Raw genomic sequence first — 26651 nt, 5'->3', positions numbered from 1 at the left:
GTCTTGATATATAAGGCAAGAAATTGATGGGGTTAGGAGAAATAAAGCAAAATCATGATTGGAATAAAGGATTTCACTTAGTAACTATACCTCAAATAGGCAAAAAGTCTATAAACATAGAGAAGTTTTGAACTGAAATTTAGCAAACAGCCTCTAATTGATATACATAGAACATCTCAACCAGTTAACTTCAGAGCAAGTGTTATTTTCTGGACACATGGTACATTTTAACAACTGATTATAACTTGGGACATAAAGAACAGGTTAATAAATCTTAAGTTATAGAGATAAAACTGAGTATGTTCTTTCTTCAAAGTGCAATTAATAAACAATACCAGTAATAAGGAAGAAAATCCCATATTTTTATAAGTAATTCTAGAAAACCTGATCTAGAAAATCTAATACACTTTAAAAAATAAATAATTATTTAAATAACAATTATATTACATTTTAAATTGAATTATAATTAAAATGACAAAATTAAATGTATGGAAACCTATACTTTAAGAAAATTTTGGTTTATAAAATATATTCAAAAAGGATTAAAATCCATAATCTAAGTACACATCTCAAAAATTATAAACTGTAGCACATTAAAATAACTGAAATAAATTATATAGATAAGATCATAAATTAATATAATAGAAATAAAAGGAAAAATTGGCATCATAAATTGATTATTTGGAAAGACCAGTAAAATCGATAATCCCCTAGTAAGACCAACTGAGGAAAACAACAACCAAACTGCAGAAACACCAGTATCAGAAACAATAAAGAACATTACAAATTCTGCAAACATCCAAAGAATAATAAAAGAAATAGATGAGGGAGAGAAAATTGGTGCTTACTAAGCTTGATAAATCCAGTAACTCTGGAGGGAAGCGCCTTGGTGGATTGAAAATGAGAGGATTCACTTTCAGAGTTTTGTGAGATTTTGCCCTCTCACCACGTCTCCCAGGCCTTGTGGATGCTGTCCCATTCACTGTTGGATCCTATACTGCTTGGTGAGAAGATAGATTTTCCTGGCTTCCTATAATTAGATACAAGTCAAGAGAAGGTGTTGTTTAATTGTTGTTCTAAATACACTTTGAGTTGATTTTAGGGTCTCTCTCTCTTGATTCACTCACATCTTCTGGGGAGAAAGCTATACCTGAGGTTGTGCAGAAGAAAGAAGATAATGTGAGGGGATGTCATGTCTCTCTCCAACTTCCTGAATATTTTTCTTTATATTTGACACAATCCAGGATCCTTCTGTTGGTGTACAAGGTTCAGTGTGGTTTGGCTCTGGTGCTTCAGTTTCTTCAGTCTTCTATTTGCTCAATGTGTTTCAGCGATAAGGACCTGCTGTTGGCTCTCAAGTATGTCAACTATGTTTTCCTCAATCTAATTATTCCCTCTGAGCAGGCATTGTTCTACTAGCTTCTTTCTGGTTTTCAACTCTGTGGTGGATCACCACATTCGCAAAGAGATCTCACCTGACAATCCTACTTAAAGTAGAACCTGTTCCATTAGCCTGCATAAATACACATGAAACTAGCCTAAAGATATCGGAGAAGGCAATGGCACCCCACTCCAGTACTCTTGCCTGGAAAATCCCACGGACGGAGGAGCCTGGTAGGCTGCAGTCCATGGGTCGCGAAGAGTCGGACACGACTGAGAGACTTCACCTTCACTTTTCACTTTCATGCACTGGAGAAGGAAATGGCAACCCACTCCAGTGTTCTTGCCTGGAGAATCCCAGGGATGGCGGAGCCTGGTGGGCTGCCGTCTATGGGGTCGCACAGAGTCGGACACGACTGAGGCGACTTAGCAGCAGCAGCAGCATAAAGATATAAAGGGACATTACTCTTGAATGAAATATCCTTAAGACTAGAAATATTATTTTCTTTGTTGTTTTATCCTCAACATCTATAGTGCATTTTACATAACACATACAATATTTGTTTAATAAATGAAAGCATTCCCAGTCTGCCATACTTTCTTTTCAAATTGCTATTGAATATGCCTTTTGCAGTCATAAAAGAAGCTATATGATTAACTGAACTCTGTGGGATGGTGACATGGTAGACCTGAGAGAATCCTAGGCATGGGAATCCAAGTCCTGAGTTTGAGTCCCAGCTACACTTCTCACCAGCTCTATGAATTTGGACAAGTCTCAGTAGGCTATGACACCCTGAAGTGAACATGATGAAGTATTTAAAAATAACTAGCAAGTTTCCTCACATGTGTAGAAGCTTAATAATAAAAATGGATATACGGATACACAGAACAAAAGATAAAAATCATTTAATGTGATTATCATTGCAAAAGCACTGTGAAGCATGCACCACCTTATCCTCATTTTACAGATTAAAGAATCTGGGATCTACAGAAGTGGGATCAAATTTATTATTAACTGTTTTCATTTAAACTTTATAATCCTATGAAGTACATCATTGTATATGGATAACATAGAATTTACTTTTTTAGTCATTCATTTGTTCATTTACTCACATATTCAACAATGTTTTACTGAATGATTTTTTTTTTCTGTGCTAGGCATAGGACTAACCACATGTAAAAAAAAACATATAGATTTAAATTGAAGAATTACTTCATATTTCAATGTGTTTAAAGGTTGAGTAAATATTGGGAAGGGAATAGCATGATAGCTGGTATTTCTTCCATGATTTCCTTGATATGATATTGTATTTTTTGTTCAGACTACTTACTGTTGCAAAGTTGAATTATTAGGTTAAAACTGTGGCTGAATTGAAGTTTTTGGATGAAAGTTCCAGCTTTTAAGTTTAAACTAGAAGCTAAAGCTGAATTAACCTGTTCCGACAAGAACGGTAATTGATAATTTGGGCATTAACTGGATGAATGATTCAGATGGATTGCAAACTAGCCAGAATACTATCTCATTCTAGAGATTTGATTTAGAATCTGGCTTATCTATTTAGCACTAATTCATCAACTGAGCCCTAGAGAAAGTTCTCATGAAATAACCATAGCTTATTAAGAAATGTCTTAGAAGTTTGGAGACAATCTTCAATTAAATTGATTATGCATTTCTTGTATTCTAACATGGGCCACAGTTCAAACTGACTATATTTCTTTACTTTTTAAATATCATGAAGTTTAAATAAATTCAGAGAATCACTTCCACTGAACTGGAAAACTTCATCATTGAAAAATGGCATATGGTTGCCTCTGATCCAAAAGCAAAAGTGAAAGCTGAGTAGCTCAGTCTCTGTCATCTATAGTACATAGGATATGATAACAAACCCAAATCCTCCACCCACATAATAATATCAAAATCAAAGGAACTTGTAAAAAACTGTACAGTAACTATGAGCACCATTACTGTACAAGTTCCATAGGTAGACAGATAATGTGTTCTTGGCATTCTGACACTTTCTAGGTATCCTCTAAATTCTCCAGTGTGCTTCTGTGTTGTGGAAACATTCCATCTGCTCAAAGAATAAACATTTCTTTACTAATTAACCTATATTTTTACACTTAATAAATGCATGTGTGCTTGACACTACAATATTTTATATAAAAGTTATCTTTGGGATTCTTTCTTAAACTATAATAAATGTCCCCCAAGAAGGTCTAAAGTCACATAGTGATGCCATAGTACAGAAAAGCATGAAGCATAAATGAAAATTTTAATATGACAGTCTATTTTTGTAATCTTCTTTTTTGGATCTGAGAGGGGCTTCCCAGGTGGCACTAGAGGTAAAGAACTCACCTGCCAATGAAGGTAGACAGGTAGACATAAGAGATGTGGGCTTGATCCCTGGGTTGGGAAGATTGCCTGGAGAAGAACATGACAACCCACTCCAGTATTCTTGCCTGGAGAATCCCATGGACAGAGGAACCTGGCAGACTACAGTCCATAGGATCATAAAGACTCAGACACGACTGAAGTGACTTAGCATAAATCCACTGATCTGAGAAGTTATCTTTATCTGTAAGGTGAGGATAAACTAGTGCATGCATGGTGATTTTGCTCATATTAGGTGGTTTTGTTTAGTTTCAGCCTATATACATGCAGCATGTCAGAAACTGAACTACAGACTCTTGGTTTTCATCCTACTTTATTTGCTGCTGACTTCTACTTTCAGTGACAAGGGGCCTTAGAACTTTATGTTTGGCTTTTTTTATCTTCACTGTGTTAAATTCTTCCCAGATCAGGAGTTTTCAAATTTTCTTTGACTGTGATCCAAGGTAAGAAACACATTTTATATTGTGATCTGTTGCACATAAATATATGAATTCATAATCAAAACAAGAACACAAAACAAAATTATTCTCTCTTACATGTGATAAAATCTTGCATTTTCTACTCTATTCATCTAAAAAATCCCAGTTACATCCGCAAAACTGATATCCCAATGCTTCAATGATCCATAATATGCATTGTTATACTTATACTTAAATGCATTATATTTACCTGAAATGTAACATGTAACAAACCGAACCAACTATACCTATCCACTGTTTCCCCCTCATATTCATCCCTTTTCTTCCCCAATCTTTGCTGTTCTACCTAAGGGCATCAACAGTCTTCCTGATGCTCAAAAGGAGGTATTATATTATCCTTGATTCTACACATTCTTTCAGCCTTCTGTATCTATATTAAACTTGGTAATGGTGGTGGTTTAATCACTAAGTCGTGTCTGACTCTTGTGATCCTGTGGACTCTAGCCTGCCAGGCTCCTCTGCCAATGGGATTTTCCAGACAAGAATACTGGAGTGGGTTGCCATTTTCCTCTCCAGGGGATTTTCCCAACCCAGGAATCAAACCCAAGTCTCCTGCATTACAGGCAGATTCTTTACCAACTGAGTTGTGAGGGAAGCCCTATATTAAACATAATGCTTCTAAAATAGATCATCAGCTGGCCTTCTTCTCAGTCTCCACATCTTCCATCCTAATCCAAGTCAAGCCATCAACTCCTAGAGTAACCACCTATCTTTCTGCATTTACTTGTAGACTCTCTATAATCTACCTATTCCCTTTTATATAAAATATCCATGCAAAGAAGACATGAAATCTATCTTATCCCTAGAGCAAAGAAATCATTCAAGCCACTCAGAAGTATGTTGGGAATTTAGAGGATATCCAAAGAATTCAATTCAGTCATACTTCTCTTTCTTTGTCCCAGAGTCTTCCCATAGCACTTAGAATAACATCAACTTACCTTTCTGTTTTAATATCCTAATATTTTCTTCCTTGATTAACTCAGCAGAATACTAGCTTCTTTCTGGTTCTATTTTGAATGAGCTAAACTCATTCCTGCCTCAGGACTTTTGCCCTTGCAGTCAAGTTTTGTGGGAAGATCTCTAACTAGAGGCTCTGCAAAGATAACTGTTTTCTTACTCAGACTCATTACAAAGTTCCCTTTTCAGAAAGATCTTTCTTAAATATTTAAACCCCACAAGTTTTTACCCTATTGTAAATTTTAATTTTCTTTGTATATTTAACTATTTGAGATTATATTATTGATTTATTTTTACTTATTTTTATGTACTTATATTACATGTCTCAGTACTAGAATGTAAGTTTTAAGAGAACAGAAATTTGAACTAGATTTTACTTTTCTTATTTTCTTTCCCCTTTCAATCGAGAGAAGGTTTAAGAAAGCTTATGGACAACTTAGAACATTCAGTGGTCAGTGGGTGTGTACATCCAGCTTATATTTGTATAAGGCGGAGGGTGATGTGGTTCTGGAATACCTCTTCTCCCAAGTTTTTCAAGAGTTTTCTAATGCATTGGAAGTCCAGCTGAAGGAAGAGCTTCTTCATGTAACTTCCTGCTATCTCAATCTTCTCTCTGTTGTCACTGATTTTTTTAAACAACACTAACTGACTAACAGTAATTAAAATGCTAAACCTCTAAGGGGGTATTTGTACAACTCTTTGGTACTTTTTATTGAACAATATGCTGTCATAAGGATCCATCTCCATACATGTCTGGCTCTGGCTCTTCACCTCTTCTCTCTCCGCTCCCATCAGAAATAAAGCACATAGTCTTTTATAGTTGGAACCCCTTCTTCAGAGAGACATTATTTTTGGTGAGGGTAGGGGGCAAGAGGATTTACTGTAAAGATGATTCTGGGCCAAATAAATTCCCCTTGACCAATGATACTTATAGGGGTGGATGGTGCTAATTCTCAAAAAAAAAAAAAAAAGAAAAATTGAGAAAATTGCATTAACATTTGAGAATCAGAGGAAAATAGAACCTTTATCAGGGAGTTATATCATAAAAGAGGACACAGCAAGCGACAGATTATTTTAAAAGTCATTAAAACCAAAGTTCAAAGCAAAATTCTAAATATAAAAATAAGAACACAGCATTTTAAAGTTTTATTGCTTTTCATACAGGGAGAAACTCATTACTAAATATACCAGGCAAATGATAAGCTTATCCCTTTGAAATTAAATGTTTTGTGTGGCTTAGAAGGGAATTGGTAATTAAATAATTTTATTTTCTTCCTAAAAATACAGATGAGGACAGACCCCTTATTATTTTCTCGTTTATACTTCAGAGAGTTAAAAAAAAAGAAAGAAAAAGAAATACGTTCCATCTCAGAAAAGTTGTCCCCATTGAAATTTTTGTTCTGTTTTGCACCCATGTCCAGGTTTTCTTCTAGAGATTACCCTTTCTCAGTGACACTTCATTGCCACTTCTACTTTCTGGTTACATATGTCTATGTCTGAAGAAAGAATTGATGCTACTATATTGAGAAAAATTTATACTGGCACTTGCACGCTGAATTTTTTCTTGACTTGAACCATATTTTATTTTCAATTTAGTAGCTCCTGAGGATGAATGGATATTTCTCCACCATGAGAAAAAGTAGCAGCAATTTAGTAGAGAAGATGGTGGTACATTCAGGGTAAAGATTTTTTTGTTTGCTTTGTTTGTTTCCCTCCAAAGGCTGCTTCCTTCATGGGGGAGAATTAATTGCCTTGAACTTTAAGTTGATTTCATTGTAATGAGGTTTGACCCATTCTTATCATTTTATGCTGGCTTCTAGACTAACCCTTGAGCAGCTCTGTGGCATGGGGATTATTAAGGGGTGTCAGATAAGGCTGTTTGGATTTGAATCTCCACTGAATCATTTATTACCCCTGTGTTTTGAGAAGCTATGGAATTGCTCTTTGTTGATATATTTTTTCTTCTGTAAAATGGAAATAATGATATTACTTATCTCATAAGTTGGTCATGAAGAGTTAAGACATGCATTTTATGGTAAACATTTAATAAATGTTAGTCATTACTATTATATCTTAAAGGGAGTCCTTTAGTATTTCACTTACCTGCCTGAGAACAGAAAGCATCTTTCCTATGGGTAGCATAGCTACTGTGAAGTTCTCCTCAGAAGCTACAGTTCATTAATCTCATTTTCACCTTAATTCTTTCCTGTGGCCCGTGGGCTTCTGGCAGCATCTCACTGACCTCCATTTATCATGCTACCCCTGTTTTTCATAATGCCTTTATTTCTGATTCCCTACTTCCCCTTCTATGTGCTTCTGCCTTTCTGAAATTCTTAAAAATAATTTGGTTCTCAAGAAATTTCTGATTCCATTTGAATTATAAGTTCTTTAACTTTAGGTCCTCTCAATCTTTGAGCTGTATTTATTTATACCTAATGGTATACATGTATTAATTCTTTTTTCATCTCTTCTGTTAACAAAATAAGTTTTCATGTCATTAAAAGCAATATTTGCTTTCATAACCTCCCATAAACTCTTTTCCAAATATTAAAAACACAGAGAATGCTACATACACAGGTACCTAAGTGATTTCTCTTACAAAATAACATGTAGAGAATTAGACCCAAAGTTCTTTTTTCGATGTTACAATTGCTTTTAGAAAATGACATCCTTAAATACCCCTATTAACATTACTATCATTTAATGCCCTCTTACAGTAACATGCAAACAAATCATTGAACTTTAAGAAGTCTAAAGTTCTTAAACTTTAAAGATTATTATATGCTTATTTTGCAGATAAGGTAAAAAGCCACAGAAAGTACCTCTATATTAACTATATGGTGGCCTGTGTACCAGCATCTTCTTATCTAGCGATGAGAAAGACTGCATTTTTCTCCCTTCCAAGTCTATTTTTCTCTCTATCCATTCATTTACACTTTACAAATGAAAGGATAGAAATTACTATGAATAAAACATGGTCTCATGGTTTCAATTAACTCTACTTATTGTGACTTACACATCCCACAGGTTGCTGGTAAATAATAATTTCATTACAGGAAATTGCTGTTATACAAATGACCCCCTTGTTGCATCCTGAATGGCTTCCCAGTTGAAATCTAATTCTCTTAATGTCTCATTCCAACTGCTAACACAGTTGTACATCAAATCTCAAATTTAGACCTAAAATTGTAAACCTGTCCCAAGAAAAGTTGCTCAGCTCTATTATTAATTTAATGTACATCAAATTGGAGTTTGATGTAATTGAACATGTTACAAGTTTATTGACCTGGTCAGTGTAAAGTCATACATTAACAGTTATTGAAATGATTGAGAATGTTACTGTCAAAGGATTTGGATCATAAGATTTGAAAGATATCTTCAAAATCTCTCAGTGTTTGAGTATATTCTATTTAAAAGCACATATTTGTTGACTACCCATCTGCTCTCAAGTATTGGACGAGGCAATTGAAAAACAAAATGGAAGTACTATGGCCTTCAAAGATCTAGTCTATGAGGGAGACAAATAGTTGGAAAGATCATTAGTATAAGGAAAATAAAGGTTATGATAATGGTTGAAATGTGATGCTTTGAGAGCATAAAGGACAAACATTCAGCCCAGTTTTGACAGTTTAATTTCCAATTGCTATAGAAACACTTTGTTCTACTAATCGGAGACAATGTCTTGCCACTTCTGCTCCTGATTCTCTGCTCTAATTCATCATTTCTCAATAGTGACAGGAACCAAGCCATAGGATTTCTAGATGCTGTTGAATTACTCCTTCTTGACAAGGACAGGGCCCAGCCCCACCTCATACACTTCTGTTTCCATGGATCTCAAATTAAATGTTTCCCTGATCAAAGTATCCACAACCTTGTTCTATTCATCATCATTTTACCACACAAGCTACAGCACACATCTCCAATCCCTCTTGCTCATGACAGCAGATGAACTGAACATAAATGATTAGAAAACACCACCTGCTCAGAACTTAATACAAATAAAAAAATGTTACTGTGCTGTTTGAAATGGAAATTCATTAGCTTAAGCTCAGCATGTCATTTATATCAACAACCATGAAAAGTGCAAGTTACTAGGTGCATGGGGTAAATATTGTATGACAGATACCTGTTTTCTCTTTGGGAATTTCCTTTTGAAGACGGTCAAGGACAGAGTGTGACTAATGAAGCCACTACAGGCCTTTCTTTGGATCCCAGGACTTATTGTTTGAAGAGTGAACATAATATTACTTGTTTTTAAAGTAACAATTCATCAATAAAAAGCATTAGAGGGCCCAAAAGGTGGCCCACCAAGCATTCAGTTGTGACTTACCACTGCCCTGATATGAATAACAAGAGGCAAGATGATTTTCACTCAAAACCCAGAATATTTTCATGTATTTCTACAAATAGAAGTGAGGAACACAAGCCACTAAGGTTTGCATTAATCTTTAAGTAAAAATAATTCAAGGGAGTGGTTATTCTGCAAATAAAGAGAGGAAGCATTCAGAGTAATCATTAGCAAATCAGTTTTATCTGCCTCTTCCCTGCTTCTTCCATCTTCCAGTTTGCCCTACTCCTTCTCAAAGTTCCACACTTTTAGACAGTTTCTTATTTCTTTTCCAGATATCAATTTCAGTTGCCCAAGTGGTAATTAATATTATAAAGCTGTATTTGTTTAGCAGGTTTTTGTTTCAGTAGAATAGATAATAGAAATTTGGCTTTACTTAAATTTTAGGAATGTAGAGATCAACTCTTATTAATGACACAGGTTAGATGCTATCAAGATCTAAACCATAGAACTCAAAAATCAGTAATTTGTTTAGTATACTTTTGACTACTGAAGCCTAGGATGTGTAAACCAAGCTAGAATAAGTTTTCTACATTTGGAAAAATGAGTTGGATACTGATTTCCCACAGGTCATATTGGGAAAAGAATCAAGATTCATGATGATTAGCTGATGATATCACACTGATGGTGAGAGTTTAAATTCAGGCACAATATTAAGTACTTCTATGCATCATAGTTTAATTCTCACAGTAATATCATGAGTTAAATGTCTGCTTAGAAGACAGAATTTTATGATGGTCTCCAAGATCCCCATCCCCTGATGTCTATCCATACTCTGAGTAATTCCCTCCCTTAAGTATGAGCAGGACTTGTAATAGGATGCCATATGACCCTCATGGTTATATTACTTTATATAGCAGAAGGGATTTTGCACATACAGTTAATATTCCCAGCTAGTTGACTCTAAATTAATCAAAAGGGAGATTATTCAAGGTGGACCTGGCCCAATTAGATGAGACATTAAATGAAATCAGAGACATTCAAAGCATGATAGATTATTCTGCTGACCTTGAAGGAACAAAATGCCATATTGTAGAGGGAGTGGTGGGTGGAATTTGGGAGTGAAGACAGACTCCTGATTAATAGCAAGAAGGCAATAAAGTGAGGATCTCAGTCTTAACCACCACACAAAATCAGAACTCTGCTAACAACCATTTATCTTGGAAGAGGACTGCAAGCCTCAGGTTAAACTGTAGCCCTGGTCAGCTTCTTGATTTTAGTCTGGTGAGCCTTTGAATATAAGCTCACCTATATTATGTGGGCAATTAACTTTTTTCCACATTTCTGAAAACAGAAACTGTGAGATAATGGGTTTGTGTTGTTTTAAATTGCTAACTTAAATTAGAAAACTAACAAAACACCTTAATATATTAAATGTATTTCAATTTTTCAGATAAGGAAATTAAGATTTAGGGGTATCAAGAAAGATGTTTGAGTTTGCCTTGCCCAAGTCCAACTGGGCTTGCAAGACAAGGTTCTATGCCATTAGCATCCATTCTGTTAGTATTCCACTTTACCAAACAACAATGCCCCAAATAGATGTTAGTCCATTAGGAAGCACATATCCAAAGGGCTGGATATATCAGAGAGACAGATACCAGAAATTGGCAATAAGACAAAAGCAAAGGCGCTAAAAGAGTAGAGAGTACTGGGGTGCACCAGTGAACTTACAGAAATATTCAGAGGAGTCTATTGTTAAAAAAATTAACTATTATAATAGCTAGAGTTGTGGGCAAACAAAAGACTTGCCACAGATTTTAAAATATGTTTTATTCTATTCAGGAGAATACAGATAAATTGTGGCTCAGACTGAATCAAAACAATAAGAGAAATGTGACAAACTTCAGAAAAAAGACTATTGTTAGTCGCTCAGTCATTTCTGGCTCTCTGCTACCCCATGGACTGTAGCCTGCCAGGACCCTCTCTCCATGGAATTCTCCAGGCAAGAATACTGGAGTGGGTAGCCATTTCCTTCTCTAGGGCACCTTCCCTACCTGATCCAGGGATTAAACCTGGGTCTCCTGCATTGCAGGAAGATTCTTTACTATCTGAGCCACTGGTGAATTTGGGAACAATGGTCAATACTAGACCCAGCACCTTCCAAAATAACAGGTGAATACTGTTCCAGAAGAATGAGAAAATCACATATAAATAAACACAAATATCTTTCACAGATTGAAAGATCACATATTTGCGTGTGCGTGTGAGAGAGTGCTTAAAGTCTAACTCTCTCAGCAAATTTCAAATATATAATACACTTTTACTAAATATAGTTGAGGTTTCCCAGGTAGCTCAGTAATAAAGAATCTGTCTGCCAATGCATGAGATACGGATTCAATCCCTGGGCTGGGAAGATTCCCTAGAGAAGGAAATGGCAACTCACTCCAGTATTCTTGCCTGGGAAATCCTATAGGCAGAGGAAGCTGGTGGGCTACAGTCCATGGGATTGCAAAGAACTGGACATTACTGAGGGACTAGATGGGGCAGTGGTAAATAATCCACCTGCCAGTGCGGGAGAGGCAAGAGACATTGGTTTGATCCCCCTGGAGAAGGAAATGGCAATGCACTCCAGTATTCTTGCCTAGAAAATTTCATGGACAGAGGAGCCTGGTGGGCTACAGTCCATGGAGCCACAAAGGGTCAGACACGACTGAGTGACTGAGCACCCGCCATCACAACAATAACATAGATATACTGTATTTTAGATCCCAGAACTTATTCATCCCCAGGGTTATATTCTTCTATCTAAATCTTCAACTCTGACCAACATCTCCCCATTTCCCTCACATATTTGAGTAAAGCTAGTCAGCCAAAGGAGTCAACTTTCTCCTGAAATGTTTGTTAGGACAGAAGGAAGAGTAAGAATAGGAACAAAGAAGTTAACTGCAAGCTGTGTTTGTCAAGAATTAGGTAGAAAGACAAGAAAATGAGTTGAGATATTTAGGTGCTGAGTGATGAGTAAAACACAGAGATCCTGAAGGACTGGATTTCAGTACTAGTTCAAATGGAAAATTACTAAAGAAAAAGTAAATAGCTACGGAGTTGGGGTACTGATCCACTGAAATTTGGGGTTACTTTGATGGTAAAATAACACTCCCATCACAAATGTGTTCTTCTTAGGGATAGTAGAGGAAAATATACAAACTCAGGTATCTAGGAATCCAGGGAGGGGGTCCTCAAATGTGTGTCCCTGTCTCACTGCCTGTCCCCCTGCCAACATGATAGGATTTAAGCAAATCTATTAAAAATCACTTACATAACCATCAGCATACCACATATTTCCTCCAGAAACATATGAGGAAAACTTTTCCATGTGAGGTTGGAGAGTAACAAATAGCTCTCAGAGTTGTGGCTGAAACTATGTGTCTCTGAATGACCTCATTAGGCACTTACCACACACTCCAGTTTTCTTGGGCTTCCCTTGTGGCTCAGCTGGTAAAGAATCCGCCTGCAATGCAGGAGACCTGGATTTGATCCCTGGGTTGGGAAGATCCCCTCCCCTGGAGAAGGGAAAGATTACCCACTCCAGTATCCTGGCCTGGAGAATTCCATGGACTGTATAGTTGCAAAGAGTTGGATATGACTGAGCGTTTTCACTAGACTAGACTAGAAAGAGATGCTGGGAAGATATGGATAATGCATTGATATGGGCTCAAAATGCCACAGTGTATGACTCAGTCAGAGTAACGTTACCTCACCACCTTACAATTAATGAGCCCTTTTGTCCTCTGCAGGGTGATAGTCTCTTATATAATGGTTTATTAGTAAATCAGAAAATGAAAGCCTAGAATTGATCTTAGAGATTTCTAGATTATTTCCCCAAAGGAATAATATACAGAACATAAGGAGGAAACATAAAACCATTAGAGTGAGATAAAAGTCCACTGGGAAGAGAACATTGATGAACCTAGACAATGATGTAATTAGCTGTTACAAAGTTGATCATCAAGCACTTTTCTCATACATAAATTGGAATCACCTTAGAGCAGGAAGAGACCTTGACTCCTATATGCCACTCCAGTTCAGTTCAGTAGCTCAGTTGTGTCCGACTCTGCGACTCCATGGACCACATGCTTCCTCATGCTTCCCTATGCTTCCCTATCCTTCACCACATCCTGGGGCTTGCTCAGACTCATGTCCATCAAGTTGCTGATACCATCCAGCCGTCTCATCCTCTGTCATCCTCTTCTCCTCCTGCCTTCAATCTTTCCCAGAATCAGGGTCTTTTCCAAGGAGTCAGTTCTTCACGTCAGGTGGCCAAAGTATTGGAGTTTCATCTTCAGCGTCAGTCCTTCAAATGAATATTCAGGGCTCATTTTCTTTAGGATTGACTGGTTGGATTTCCTTGCAGTCCAAAGGACTCTCAAAAGTCTTTTCCAACACCACAGTTCAAAAGCATCAATTCTTTGATTCTCAGCTTTCTTTATAGTCCAACTCTCACATTCATACATGACCATTGGAAAAACCATAGCTTTGATTAGACAAACCTTTGTTGGCAAACTAATGTCTCTGCTTTTTAATATGCTGTCTAGGTTGGTCATATCTTTTCTTCAAGGAGCAAGTGTCTTTTAATTTCATGGCTGGAGTCTTTTAATTTCATCTGCAGTGATTTTGGATCCCAAGAAAATAAAATCTCTCACTGTTTCCATTGTTTCCTTGTCTATTTGCCATGAAGTGATGGGACCGGATATCATGATCTTAGTTTTCTGAATGTTAGGTTGCAAGCCAACTTTTTCACTCTCCTCTTTCACCTTCATCAAGAGGCTCTTCAGTTCTTCGCTTTCGGCCATAAGGGTGGTGTCACCTGCTATCTGAGGTTATTGATATTTCTCCGGGCAGTCTTGATTCCAGCTTGTGCTTCATCCAGCCTGGCATTTTTCATGATGTACTCTGCATATAAGTTAAATAAGGAGGGTGACAATACTCAATATTACCCCAAATTCCATACATGGGATTTCACAAACTCTATTGCTACTTCTTAAGATAAACAGGAAACATGTCAAACTTCTAACAAGCTAAAAGTGTAGTTCTTCTAGTTGCAATGATTGGTTTTGATTTTTAAAGGAAAGTCAGAAAATAGTTTTGTAAAAAAATGTTTTCAATTTTTAAAATAATCTTGTAGCCTTTTAAAACTATGACCAAAACCACTAATTAAATGCAAAATATCATAAAAATATAAACAATGACTAAACAACTATCCAACTTTGGGGGAATACATTATTTGGGCTTAAATCCTGACAAGTTTTACTGAATGTAGACGACTAAGAACATCTCATTTTAGGGTTATGCAGCATAAGTTAAGGAGGAAATTCAGAAAACATAAATGAGAGTAATGTTAATAGTTTTAACAATTAATTTAAATAGCAAAGTAATTCCAGGAACAAAGAGATTTTCATTTGCAGTATGGTAAAAACATAACTATACTATGCTGATGAACCACATCTGGACTAGAGGGGTTAGGCAAAGAAAGTCTATCAACTCTGCAGTTTCAATCAGAAAAACTTAGGTGTTACTGAGGGGACAGGAATGGGATAATTTTTTTCAACAGAAGAATAGGCAGAATTAGATTTCTTATCATGGTTTTAAAAGAAGAAAAAGATAAATATAACAGGTACTGAGGCTACTTTTTTTTTTTTTAAGCAAAAGCAACACAATAAAATAACTTTCTTTCAAAACTGGCCAAATTGGACTGGCAGTCTAGCGGTTAAGTCTCCACACAGGAGGCATGGGTTCAATTCCTTGTCAGTGAACTAAGATCCCACATGCCATGTGACATAGCTAAAAAAGTATTATTAGTTTTTTAATATATTAAAAAAAAAAAAAACCCTTCCCAAATGTAGGAATATATGACCATTATACCAAGTCAACTGTATAGACATAAACTTAATAATCACTTCTTTGGTATGCTCTGGAGGAATTCAAGCAGTGAATGGAAAAGTGGCAATTGGGTGTTTCTTAGGCTAAACTGCAGTCCCATGGTCTATTTGTTTGGCTATAGCTATTATTTAAAAAGAAACAAATTTGTTGCTTACATATAAAATTCAGAATGTTTCATGTGAAAATCTTAATCTCTGACACCTCTTGGAATATCTTTTGACATTTGAACATCAGAAAATCCGGCAAAATCGGGCTGTTTTATTTGTGGCAATAAGAAATGAGAAGCAAGGAGTTACTATCCACTTTAGATAGACATCCTGTTTCCATCTTTTGTAAGCAAAAGATAAAAGCCTTCTCTCTTACATTTCCAATATTAATTATTAATCACATTTTTATCATCTTGTTTGAGTTGTTGTTATTCTTTCTTCACCTTAATTACCTACATGGCTCTATAGGCAGTCCAATCTAGTGTCTTTGGACTAGATAAGTTAATATCCCTTCAGATCTGCAATTTTTTGAATTATTTATTCTGACTTGATAATAAAAACTGTCAGGCTCCCATCAGTTCATTTAAGCTAGTGAACACCTAACAAGATGATCTCATTTACTAATAAAGAATCAACTGGAAAAAACAATTCACCTAAGGTCATATAGCCAGTTAGTGTCAAATCTGAGAATAGGACACTTGACTCCTGGTCTCTTAGGAACTGTAAACTGTTTGATTGACTTAATTAATTGATTCAATCATTTAACTAATTATGGTAAATAGTTAAATAGACAAATAATCAGTCACTTAAAAAACCCAGCTAGATAAATCAAATGTTTCTGCAGTTCAGTTCCAATAGCCTAACAATTTTTAAAGATTAAAGATATAATTTTAAATAAATAAAAAGACTTCCTATCATGTAGGTGTAACCTTTAAAATGTATAAAACAGTCTAAACCAGAGATTTTCCACTGCTATTCATGATTGTGTTTTCCCCATAATGAGTTATTAAAGTATATGAAAGAATATAAGAAATCAAAACTATATTAGAGCATATATTATATAATTACATTTTTAAAGGGGAAAACTATAAAGCTATGCATAATATCTACAGAGATTTACTTCCTATCTGACACTGAACTAACATTTTTCAGATTTAGTATTCATTGTAATCATCACAGACACACTATTAATTAGATAACATTATTATCCCTATTTTGCAAGTTGAAGAAGAGACCTAGGTAGGTTAAGGTCACAAGTTAGTCAGAGGCAGGCAACTTAAGTTCAAAGCCTTTGGACTAAAACAGTTTATAATATTGAAAAGTGAAAGTATTATCCCTCAGTAGTATGGCCCCATGGATACTAGTAGTATACCCCACCAGGCTCCTCTGTCTATGAAATTCTACAATATTGACACTACATAATCATCCTTCTCACTTATTTGTCTTTAATATAAACTATTGAGTAGAAGTGAAGGTAAGCTCATAGACCCAGGACTGAGAAGATTATGTTTATGGTTTGTATGTGTGTGGAGAGTCTAGAGAAATTGTAGGTTGCTGGATTCAGAGCCTAAAGAGTGAGGACACTATCCACTGATGACTAATTAAGTTAAGCCCTAGTTACACATTGACTCCATCTTGTAGCAGTGTTTCAGAATGAGTTTACTATTATATGATTATGTGATATTCTGCAGTTAGAATTTACCTAGTATGGTAATTTGAAACATAAAGTCTGTCAGAACCAGACAGAGCCTCATATATGTCTGGCTCTGAGAAAAGCCAGAGCTTTTCCATAGCCTCATATATATTCAGAAAGAATATAGAAAGGGCTCTTGCTTCCAGTCATGATGGAGTACAGAAAGAAAGACAGTGTTATCCTTGCCCTAAAAGTCAATAGGTTAATGAGAGGGTCACAAACTGCAATGATAAAAAATATGAAATGAAATAAAACATCAATGCAAATTTAGAATAGGAAAAATATTTAGAGTAAAGTACACTACCTAGTTCTGGACCTAATTGCCTAGTTTATTTGCACTAAAATGGAAGAGTTATGAGTGGATAAACTAAGGTAATAAAAAAAACTAATTACAGAAAAAGATATTACTGATAATTAATGTTTTCAAAAGCCATTAATTTCAACACATATAAAAGCTAGGAATAAGCTTATGTGAAAAATTAAAGGATTGAACAAGGGAAGTCTGTGTGTATGTGTGTTTTTGTGTGTGTGTGGTGTTGTATCAGGGGTATTAATCAGCTCAAATAAAAGTAATTCAAATAAACAACACAATGATGCTATTACCAATAGGTGAAGGCATTTAATAAAAAATAGAGAAAAGGCATTTAAATAAGCCTTGACAGAAATACTGAGAAGAGTTGATGTATTTAATCAACTTTGTGCCTTGTAGTTTTGGAAAAGTAGCTAAAGGGAAATTATTTTTAGAGCTAGGAAGTCTTTAAAAGGTGTCATTATTAAGGATGAGTTGGATATTGCTTAAGGCATCCTTAAAGACTTTTATTTTGGACACTGCAGGACAGAAACACTTTTTTCATTAACAACTTTTCCCAGCTCTTCTCAATGTGTATTTAATTCACAGCTCTACTCCAATTAAAAACCTACCCTCAAAACATAGATTAAGTCTTACAGAACATAAATGATGTTATCTAATGACAGACCCTGGTTTATGTAAGAAAGGGAAAAAAAAAAAAAGAAAGGTAAGGCATGAAGAGTTTATTCTGCTGTAGTTTTGTTCACTTAATGCCTTTCAGCTTACCTATTTGTTTTGCCCCTTCATTTGGCTCAAGTGAATAGAAAATGAGAAGAACTCTAGATTTTCTTACATGTCCTTACAGAGTTTTGTTAGCATAAAAACCTTCTGAAGTCAATGGTGGATTCAATATAGATTTTCTCTACTGAGTTTTATAACCATAAAAAGAGTCTTACTGTCATGGAGTTGTGTTTTTTCACACACAGACTCTGGGGCCAGAGTTTGAATGATGGGTCTGTCAGTGGTTAGCCTTTTGGATAATTGACCTTTCAGTACTGTAGTTTCCTCATCTGAATTTGGGAAAAAGTAAAAGACCTCCCTTCATTATGAGGTAATATGCAGAAAATCTTAACCAAGGGGCTGGGATGGAGAATTGTGTCCTATTCAACTAAACTCAGCAACATTAGCATGACTTGGAGACAGAGGCTAGTTGGCAAGTAATGCAGATCCCTTCTTACTTCCTCCCAGCAACTTCCTGTCAGGTCAGCAGCCTACAGAATGCCAGCCAGATCCATTAACTACACAAGACACTTTCAACAATGAGATGAGAGTTTGGGAGGGAGACACTTCACACATATATTTATTCCCCTATCTCTGAAACAGGATGCTGCTAATGGGCTATGAAACGCATCAATATGTGAGCTCAGAAGTGAACTCTAACCACTCACATTTTTCAACTACACAGAGTTGCTTCTCAGACTCACTAGCTATGCTCTGATTCCCATTCCCCAGTCGTAAAACACATTAGGCTTTGACAGCATTCTTTTATACATAAATCTCAAAAATGTATAATTTTTCTAAAGCAATGTAATATATGAAGGACATTTCAATGCATATTTTGTTATTTTTGTTTTCAGAAGTGTAAAAAGAGAAATTGCCAGTGTCTTTTTGCTAGTGAGTAACTTAGTCATTTCAATACTGTGACTTTTATTTCCTATAGAAATAAGAGGTTCTCTCTCTTACAGATGTGATTTTGAAACACTTTTGAGTTATCAAATTTCACCCTTCAGTTTTCTGTAAAGTCATTCCCTTGTGAAATGAAGGGACATTGCTTGCATTGCAGACTTAAGCTTTCCTAGATTTGGTTTTTGAAGGAACCAACTTTAAAAACTCAAGCAGTACGTTTATTTTCATATCATACTTTTCTAAGTCTGGCTGATTTAATGAAGTAAGCACACAGTTTCTTCATTTAAAAAATTATATTCCAGAGAACTCTACTTTAAATGGTGAGAAAATACCTTGCATTGCCCTAATAAAATCTGATCTGACACTCTCTTTTACTGGGTAAAATAGGATTGTGACTATAGTTAGAACCTGGATCTCTTCACTTCATTGGTTCCCTTTGATTCTACATTCAGTCTTTAACATAAGTATGGTATATTTGGTTTCCCAGTGGCTAAGCAGTAAAGACTCAGCCTGCAAAGCAGGAGATGCAGGTTTGATCCCTGGGGTGGAAAGATCCTCTTGAGAAGGAAATGGCAACCCATTCCATTATTCTTGCCTGGGAAATCCCATGGATGGAGAAGCCTGGCAGGTTATAGTCCACTACTTAGCATGCATCTAATAAAATAATCCCTATGATTTAGATTCAGTATCAATGAGATTATGTCTGCCCAGTTAATTTTAAACAATAACTCTTTTTACTTGGTTACTTAAAACCTGAATCCATTAATGGTTGCTGACTTCCAAATGTATATTCATCAGAATTGGAAGAGGTGAGAAAGTGTTCATCCTTTCATTTACAAATGATTGCAGAGCTGGTGCCAGATATTACAAGGGAAGCCAGCTGAAATAAATAGTGACTAAGACACATTTCTTCCTTAATGAACTAAGCATCTGCTGGATGACACATACCAGTAAAAAGGCAATTATCATTCAGTTCAGCATGCTTTACTATAAGTTTAAGTAAAGTATGCATACAAAAGAGACCACAGTAGTCAGGAAACTTTTCTAATTCAGAAGAGTCATTACCATGACTGGAAAAAGAACATTAAATGCATATTACAATAAAAGAGAGTCATGTTCTCATCCACCACTGTATAACTCACATATTCGATCCCTACATTAGTCATTGCATATCCAAGATTAGAAAACTGTGTACCAACAGAATGGAAAATAAATCCAGGACTCATAAACTGCCTCTGTGAATTCCTCCTTTTTGAACTAGTGAATATTAGTGGAACTGGAAAAAATTTACTAAAATGTCTTATTTTCTTTTGTTGCATATTTATATAGATAGATGTACAGAAACTTCTTGAAATTTCCAAGAACACTATCTAATAAATATCTAAAGATAGATATGGGAAAATTAATCAAATGGATGTCTTACAATAGAAAAATTATTTCTCTGGATTTGCTATAAAGTGTCCTGATGATCCTGGAACTTGCAACCATTTTAATAGACATTCTGTATGGAGCCCTTGTTGACAAACCATTCTATCATTGGTAGGAGTAGGGAGAAATGCAGTCCCATAACTAGGTAAATTCTATGGTATTTTATGGTGTTATAAGATTTATTATAACCTGAAATGATAGATTGGTTGTCCTCTAAAAATTTTTTCCCTAGAGATTTAGTGGTAAACACTTCCCTCCTAATATGTGCTACTGTAAGAGAATGACCCTTTATTGTGACAAGCAAATCTATCAGAGTTACCTGCAGGTCTAGAATGCTCAGACTAGTAATGACCTGAAAAATAAATTGGCCATTCCAGAACTTTCTACTCAGCTGGAAGAGAGGTGATGACATCACATCTCACTGTAGAATCTAGCTGCTGCTCAAAGTAACAAATTCAAATCACTGGAGCTTATTTAGCTATGTCAGTGTAATGTCTTTACTTCCCAAACTGATTTACAGGCCAAGTGAAAACCCAACTCAGGGGTATGAAAAATACCACTCTCTCTATTATAGGGAAAGGATAATTTTAAGCAGAACATATGATTACAATGATTAGAGCTTAGACTCTGGAATCAGCCAGACCTGTGTCTGAATCAAAACACTGTCACTCATTAGATTAATGAGCTTCAGAAATTTTCTGTAAGGTTCTGAACCTTGATTTTTCTTAGCCCCCTCCAAATGAGGTTAAATAACTTACATCTCATATTATAATTCTGAGTTTCCATTTATTCACTCACTAAACAGCTATTAATGCCTATTATATATACTATGATTTGACATGTTATAAATGAAGGGAGTCATTTTATACAAGGTCATCATTAAAGGCCCTCTGAGAAAGTGACATTTAAATGAACAAGAAAATTTCTTCTGTGTGAAAAACTTGCAGGGAGGTGGAAGTGTTTCCTAGTCTAAAGATCAGCAAATTAAAAGTCCTCATGCTGAGAAAAATCTTGGAATATTTAAGGAATTGAAAGATGAATATTATGCGTAGAGGGATCTGAGCAAGGGCAAACAGTTATGGAAAAAACAGGTTTGAAAAATTTAGGCAGGGGTTTTCTTAAAGATTGTGGTTTAAATTTAGGAGAAATAGGAAGACAGTCAACCAAGAAATGGATATGATCTGATAGATGTTTCCCAAAGACTGCTCACACTACTTTGAGAAGAAGGAGGCAAGACTGGAGGCAGAGAAACTGGTGGTGATGAAAAGCAGTATGTAAGGTGAGTGATTTTACATGGATTAGAGTGTTAGGAATGAATATAGAGAAAAGTAATTGAATTTAAAAGATATCTGGAGATTTGAATTGACAGGACTTAACAATAAACTAGCAAACACCCTCTTCCACCAACACAAGAGAAGACTCTACACATGGACATCAACAGATGGTCAACACCGAAATCAGATTGATTATATTCTTTGCAGCCATAGATGGAGAAGCTCTATACAGTCAGCAAAAACAAGACTGGAAGCTGACTGTGGCTCAGATCATGAACTCCTTATTGCCAAATTCAGACTTAAACTGAAGAAAGTAGGAAAAACCACTAGACCATTCGGGTATGGCCTAAATCAAATGCCTTATGACTATACAGTGGAAGTGAGAAATAGATTTAAGGGATTAGATCTGATAGACAGAGAGCCTGATGAACTATGGATGGAGGTGCGTGACATTGTACAGGAGACAGGGATCAAGACCATCCCCATGGAAAAGAAATACAAAAAGGCACAATGGTTGTCTGAGGAGGCCTTACAAATAGCTGTGAAAAGATGAGAAGCGAAAAGCAAGGGAGAAAAGGAAAGATATTCTCATCTGAATGCAGAGTTCCAAAGAATAGCCAGGAGAGATCAGAAAGCCTTCCTCAGTGATCAGTGCAAAGAAATAGAGGAAAACAACAGAATGGGAAAGACTAGAGATCTCTTCAAGAAAATTAGAGATACCAAGGGAACATTTCAGGCAAAGATGGGTTCAATAAAGGAGAGAAATGGTATGGACCTAATAGAAGCAGAAGATATTAAGAAGAGATGGCAAGAATACACAGAATAACTGTACAAAAAGATCTTCACAACCCAGATAATCACGATGGTGTGATCACTCACCTAGAGCCAGACATCCAGGAATGTGAAGTCAAGTGGGCCTTAGGAAGCATCACTATGAACAAAGCTAGTGGAGGTGATGGAATTCCAGTTGAGCTATTTCAGATCCTGAAAGATGAAGCTATGAAAGTGCTGCACTCAATATGCAAGCAAATTTGGAAAACTCAGAAGTGGCCACAGGACTGGAAAAGGTCAGTTTTCATCTCAATCCCTAAGAAAGGCAATCCCAAAGAATGCTCAAACTACCACACAATTGCACTCATCTCACACCCTAGTAAAGTAATGCTCAAAATTCCCCAAGCCAGGCTTCAGAAATACATGAATTGTGAATTTCCAGATGTTCAAGCTGATTTTAGAAAAGGCAGAGAAGCCAGAGATAAAATTGCCAATATCCTCTGGATCATCGAAAAAGCAAGAGAGTTCCAGAAAAACATCTATTTCTACTTTATTGACTATGCCAAAGCATTCGACTGTGTGGATCACAATAAACTGTGGAAAATTCTGAAAGAGATGGGAATACCAGACCACCTGACCTGCCTCTTGAGAAACCTATATGCAGGTCAGGAAGCAACAGTTAGAAATGGACATGGACCAAAAGACTAGTTCCAAATAGGAAAAGGAGTACATCAAGGCTGTATATTGTCACCCTGCTTATTTAACTTCTATGCAGAGTACATCATGAGAAATGCTGGGCTGGAAGAAGCACAAGCTGGAATCAAGATTGCCGGGAGAAATATCAATAACCTTAGATATGCAGATGACACCACCCTTATGGCAGAGAGTGAAGAGGAACTGAAAAGCCTCTTGATGAAAGTGAAAGAGAGTGAAAAAGTTGGCTTAAAGTTTAACATTCAGAAAACGAAGATCATGGCATCTGGTCCCATCACCTCATGGGAAATAGATGGGGAGACAGTGGAAACAGTGTCAGACTCTATTGTTTTGGGCTCCAAAATCACTGCAGATGGTGACTGTAGCCATGAAATTAAAAGGCTCTTACTCCTTGGAAAGAAAGATATGACCAACTTAGATAGTATATTAAAAAGCAGAGGCATTGCTTTGCCAACAAAGGTCCGTCTGGTCAAGGCTATGGTTTTTCCAGTGGTCATGTATGGATGTGAGAGTTGGTATGTGAAGAAAGCTGAGCACCAAAAAATTGATGCTTTTGAACTATGGTGTTGGAGAACCAAGGAAACCAGATCTGAAAGAGACACTTGTACCCCAATGTTCATCGCAGCACTGTTTATAATAGCCAGGACACAGAAGCAACCTAGATGCCCATCAGCAGACAAATGGATAACGAAGCTGTGGTACATATACACCATGGAATATTACTCAGCCATTAAAAAGAATTCATTTGAATCAGTTCTAATGAGATGGATGAAACTGGAGCCCGTTATACAGAGGGAAGTAAGCCAGAAAGATAAACACCAATACAGTATACTAACACATATATATGGAATTTAAAAAGATGGTAACGATAACCCTATATGCAAAACAGAAAAAGAGACACAGATGTACAGAACAGACTTTTAGACTCTGTGGGAGAAAGCGAGGGTGGGATGTTCTGAGAGAACAGCATTGAAACAAGTATACTATCAAGGATGAAACAGATCACCAGCCCAGGTTGGATGCATGAGACAAGTGCTCAGGGCTGGTACACTGGGAAGACCTAGAGGGATGGGATGGGGGAGGTGGGAGGGGGGTCAGGATGGGGAACACATGTAAATCCATGGCTGATTCATGTCAGTGTATGGCAAAAACCACTATAATATTGTAAAGTAATTAGCCTCCAACTAATAAAAATAAATGAAAAAAAAAAAAAAAAGAACTATGGTGTTGGAGAAGACTCTTGAGAGTCCCTTGAACTGCAAGGAGATCCAACCAGTCCATCCTAAAGGAGATCAGTCCTGGGTGTTCACTGGAAAGACTGATGCTGAAGCTGAAACTCCAGTACTTTGGCCACCTGATATGAAGAACTGACAGGAGCAGGAGGAGAAGGGGACGACAGAGGATGAGATGGCTGGATGGCATCAACGACTGGATGGGCTAGAGTTTGAGTAAACTCTGGGAGTTGGTGATGGACAGGGAAGCTTGGCTTGCTGCGATTCATGGGGTCGCAAAGAGTCGGACACGACTGAGTGACTGAACTGAACTGAACAATAAACTGGACGTAGAAGATAGGGAAAAGGATATGTTTAAATCTAACCCTTAGGATACTGACTTGAGATGTCAAGCAACATTAGTTCCCAGTTCTGAGATGGAGAAGAGTTTAGATATAAGCAGATTTTCTTAAAAGAGGGATAAGCACAGTTGGAAGTAACCATGTGGCATCTAGGTGTTACTATTAAAGAGGCAGCAAAATGTATACATGTGGACTTTGGTGATTGATCAGGGCTAAGTGACATAACTGCAGCCATGAAATTAAAAGACGCTTTCTCCTTGGAAGGAAAGTTATGACCAACCTAGACAGCATATTAAAAAGCAGAGACATTACTTTGCCAACAAAGGTTCGTCTAGTCAAGGCTATGGTTTTTCCAGTGGTCACGTATGGATGTGAGAGTTGGACTGTGAAGAAAGCTGAACGCCAAAAAATTGATGCTTTTGAACTATGGTGTTGGAGAAGACTCTTGAGAGTCCCTTGGACTGCAAGGAGATCCAACCAGTCCATCCTAAAGGAGATCAGTCCTGGGTGTTCATTGGAAGGACTGATGCTGACGCTGAAACTCCAATACTTTGGCCACCTCCTGCAGAGAGTTGACTCATTGGAAAAGACCCTGATGCTGGGAGGGGTTGGGGGTGGAAGGTGACGGGGATGACAGAGAATGAGATGGTTGGATGGCATCACCGACTCGATGGGCGTGGGTTTGGTAAACTCCTGGAGTTGGTGATAGACAGGGAGGCCTGGCTTGCTGCGATGCATGGGGTCGCAAAGAGTCGGACACGACTGAGCGACTGAACTGAACTGAAGTGACATAAATTGTTTTCATTGCATAGCTCAGTACTTGGTATCTGCTATGACTCAACAGCTGTAAGCTTTTATAAAATGGAGAATATTTTTAAAATGATACACACAGAAATTAATTTGTTAATATTCTAAATCTACCTTCTCATAGTGAACAGCATGCAGAGGTTCTTTTACCTCTTATATGCAACTGTTATTTAATTTCCATAAGGGCCACAGGGAGATGATGCTTAAAAGTTGTTCTAACCTAATATTATTCTGTCACAGTTTGGCTTAGTTAAATCACTGTGAGTTCAACAGTATCATGTGACCAGCGACGGTTTGAAACAAACACACTTTGAAATCAAATGTGGGCTCTACTGTCAGATTGAAACTCCTGTCCATTCATCTTTTTACTCTGTCGTTAGGAGTAGCTACTAAACATCTCTGAGCCTCAATTTCTATATCTGCAAAAATGAAGGTAATAACAACTTTGTCAGGGATTTTAAGAGGATTTTAAATACTGCAATTAAAGCAGATAGCATACAATGAGTGCTTAACAAATATTTATAAATGAAAAAGTTAGGATAAGTAATAGCACTTGTAATACTTTTTTTTAATAAAAAACAAGTTAAGAAAAATCATAGAATTAATAGAGATTGAAAAATTTAAATATTTGAAAATAAAACAAATGATTTCACTACTAATGATTTCACAACAAATACCTTGGACTTAAAAGGCAGCAAACACCTTATTGAAGAGAAATGGTGCAAAGTCCGAAAGATATTTTTTAGCAAAATGTAGTTGCTGAAATAAGCAGCGGCTTCAGCACTGTGGTGTTACCATAATGGAGGAAGTGTCTGAGTTTATGCATTATTCACATTTTTCTGAATCTGAATTAAGCAATGAAAAGTGATGAAAGAGTAAAGCTTGTAATAAATTTTTTAAAAAGCTGAGTACAGGCTATTGTGTTTTCTGAAGCCCAAGTTCAATTTCTGCAGAGAATTTAAGTTTCAGTACCTGATTTTGTGTAGAGTATTTTGT

This window comes from Cervus canadensis, chromosome 8, assembly GCF_019320065.1.
Source record: "Cervus canadensis isolate Bull #8, Minnesota chromosome 8, ASM1932006v1, whole genome shotgun sequence".
Classification (NCBI taxonomy): Eukaryota; Metazoa; Chordata; class Mammalia; order Artiodactyla; family Cervidae; genus Cervus; species Cervus canadensis.
Note: the sequence above shows the minus strand (reverse complement) of the source record.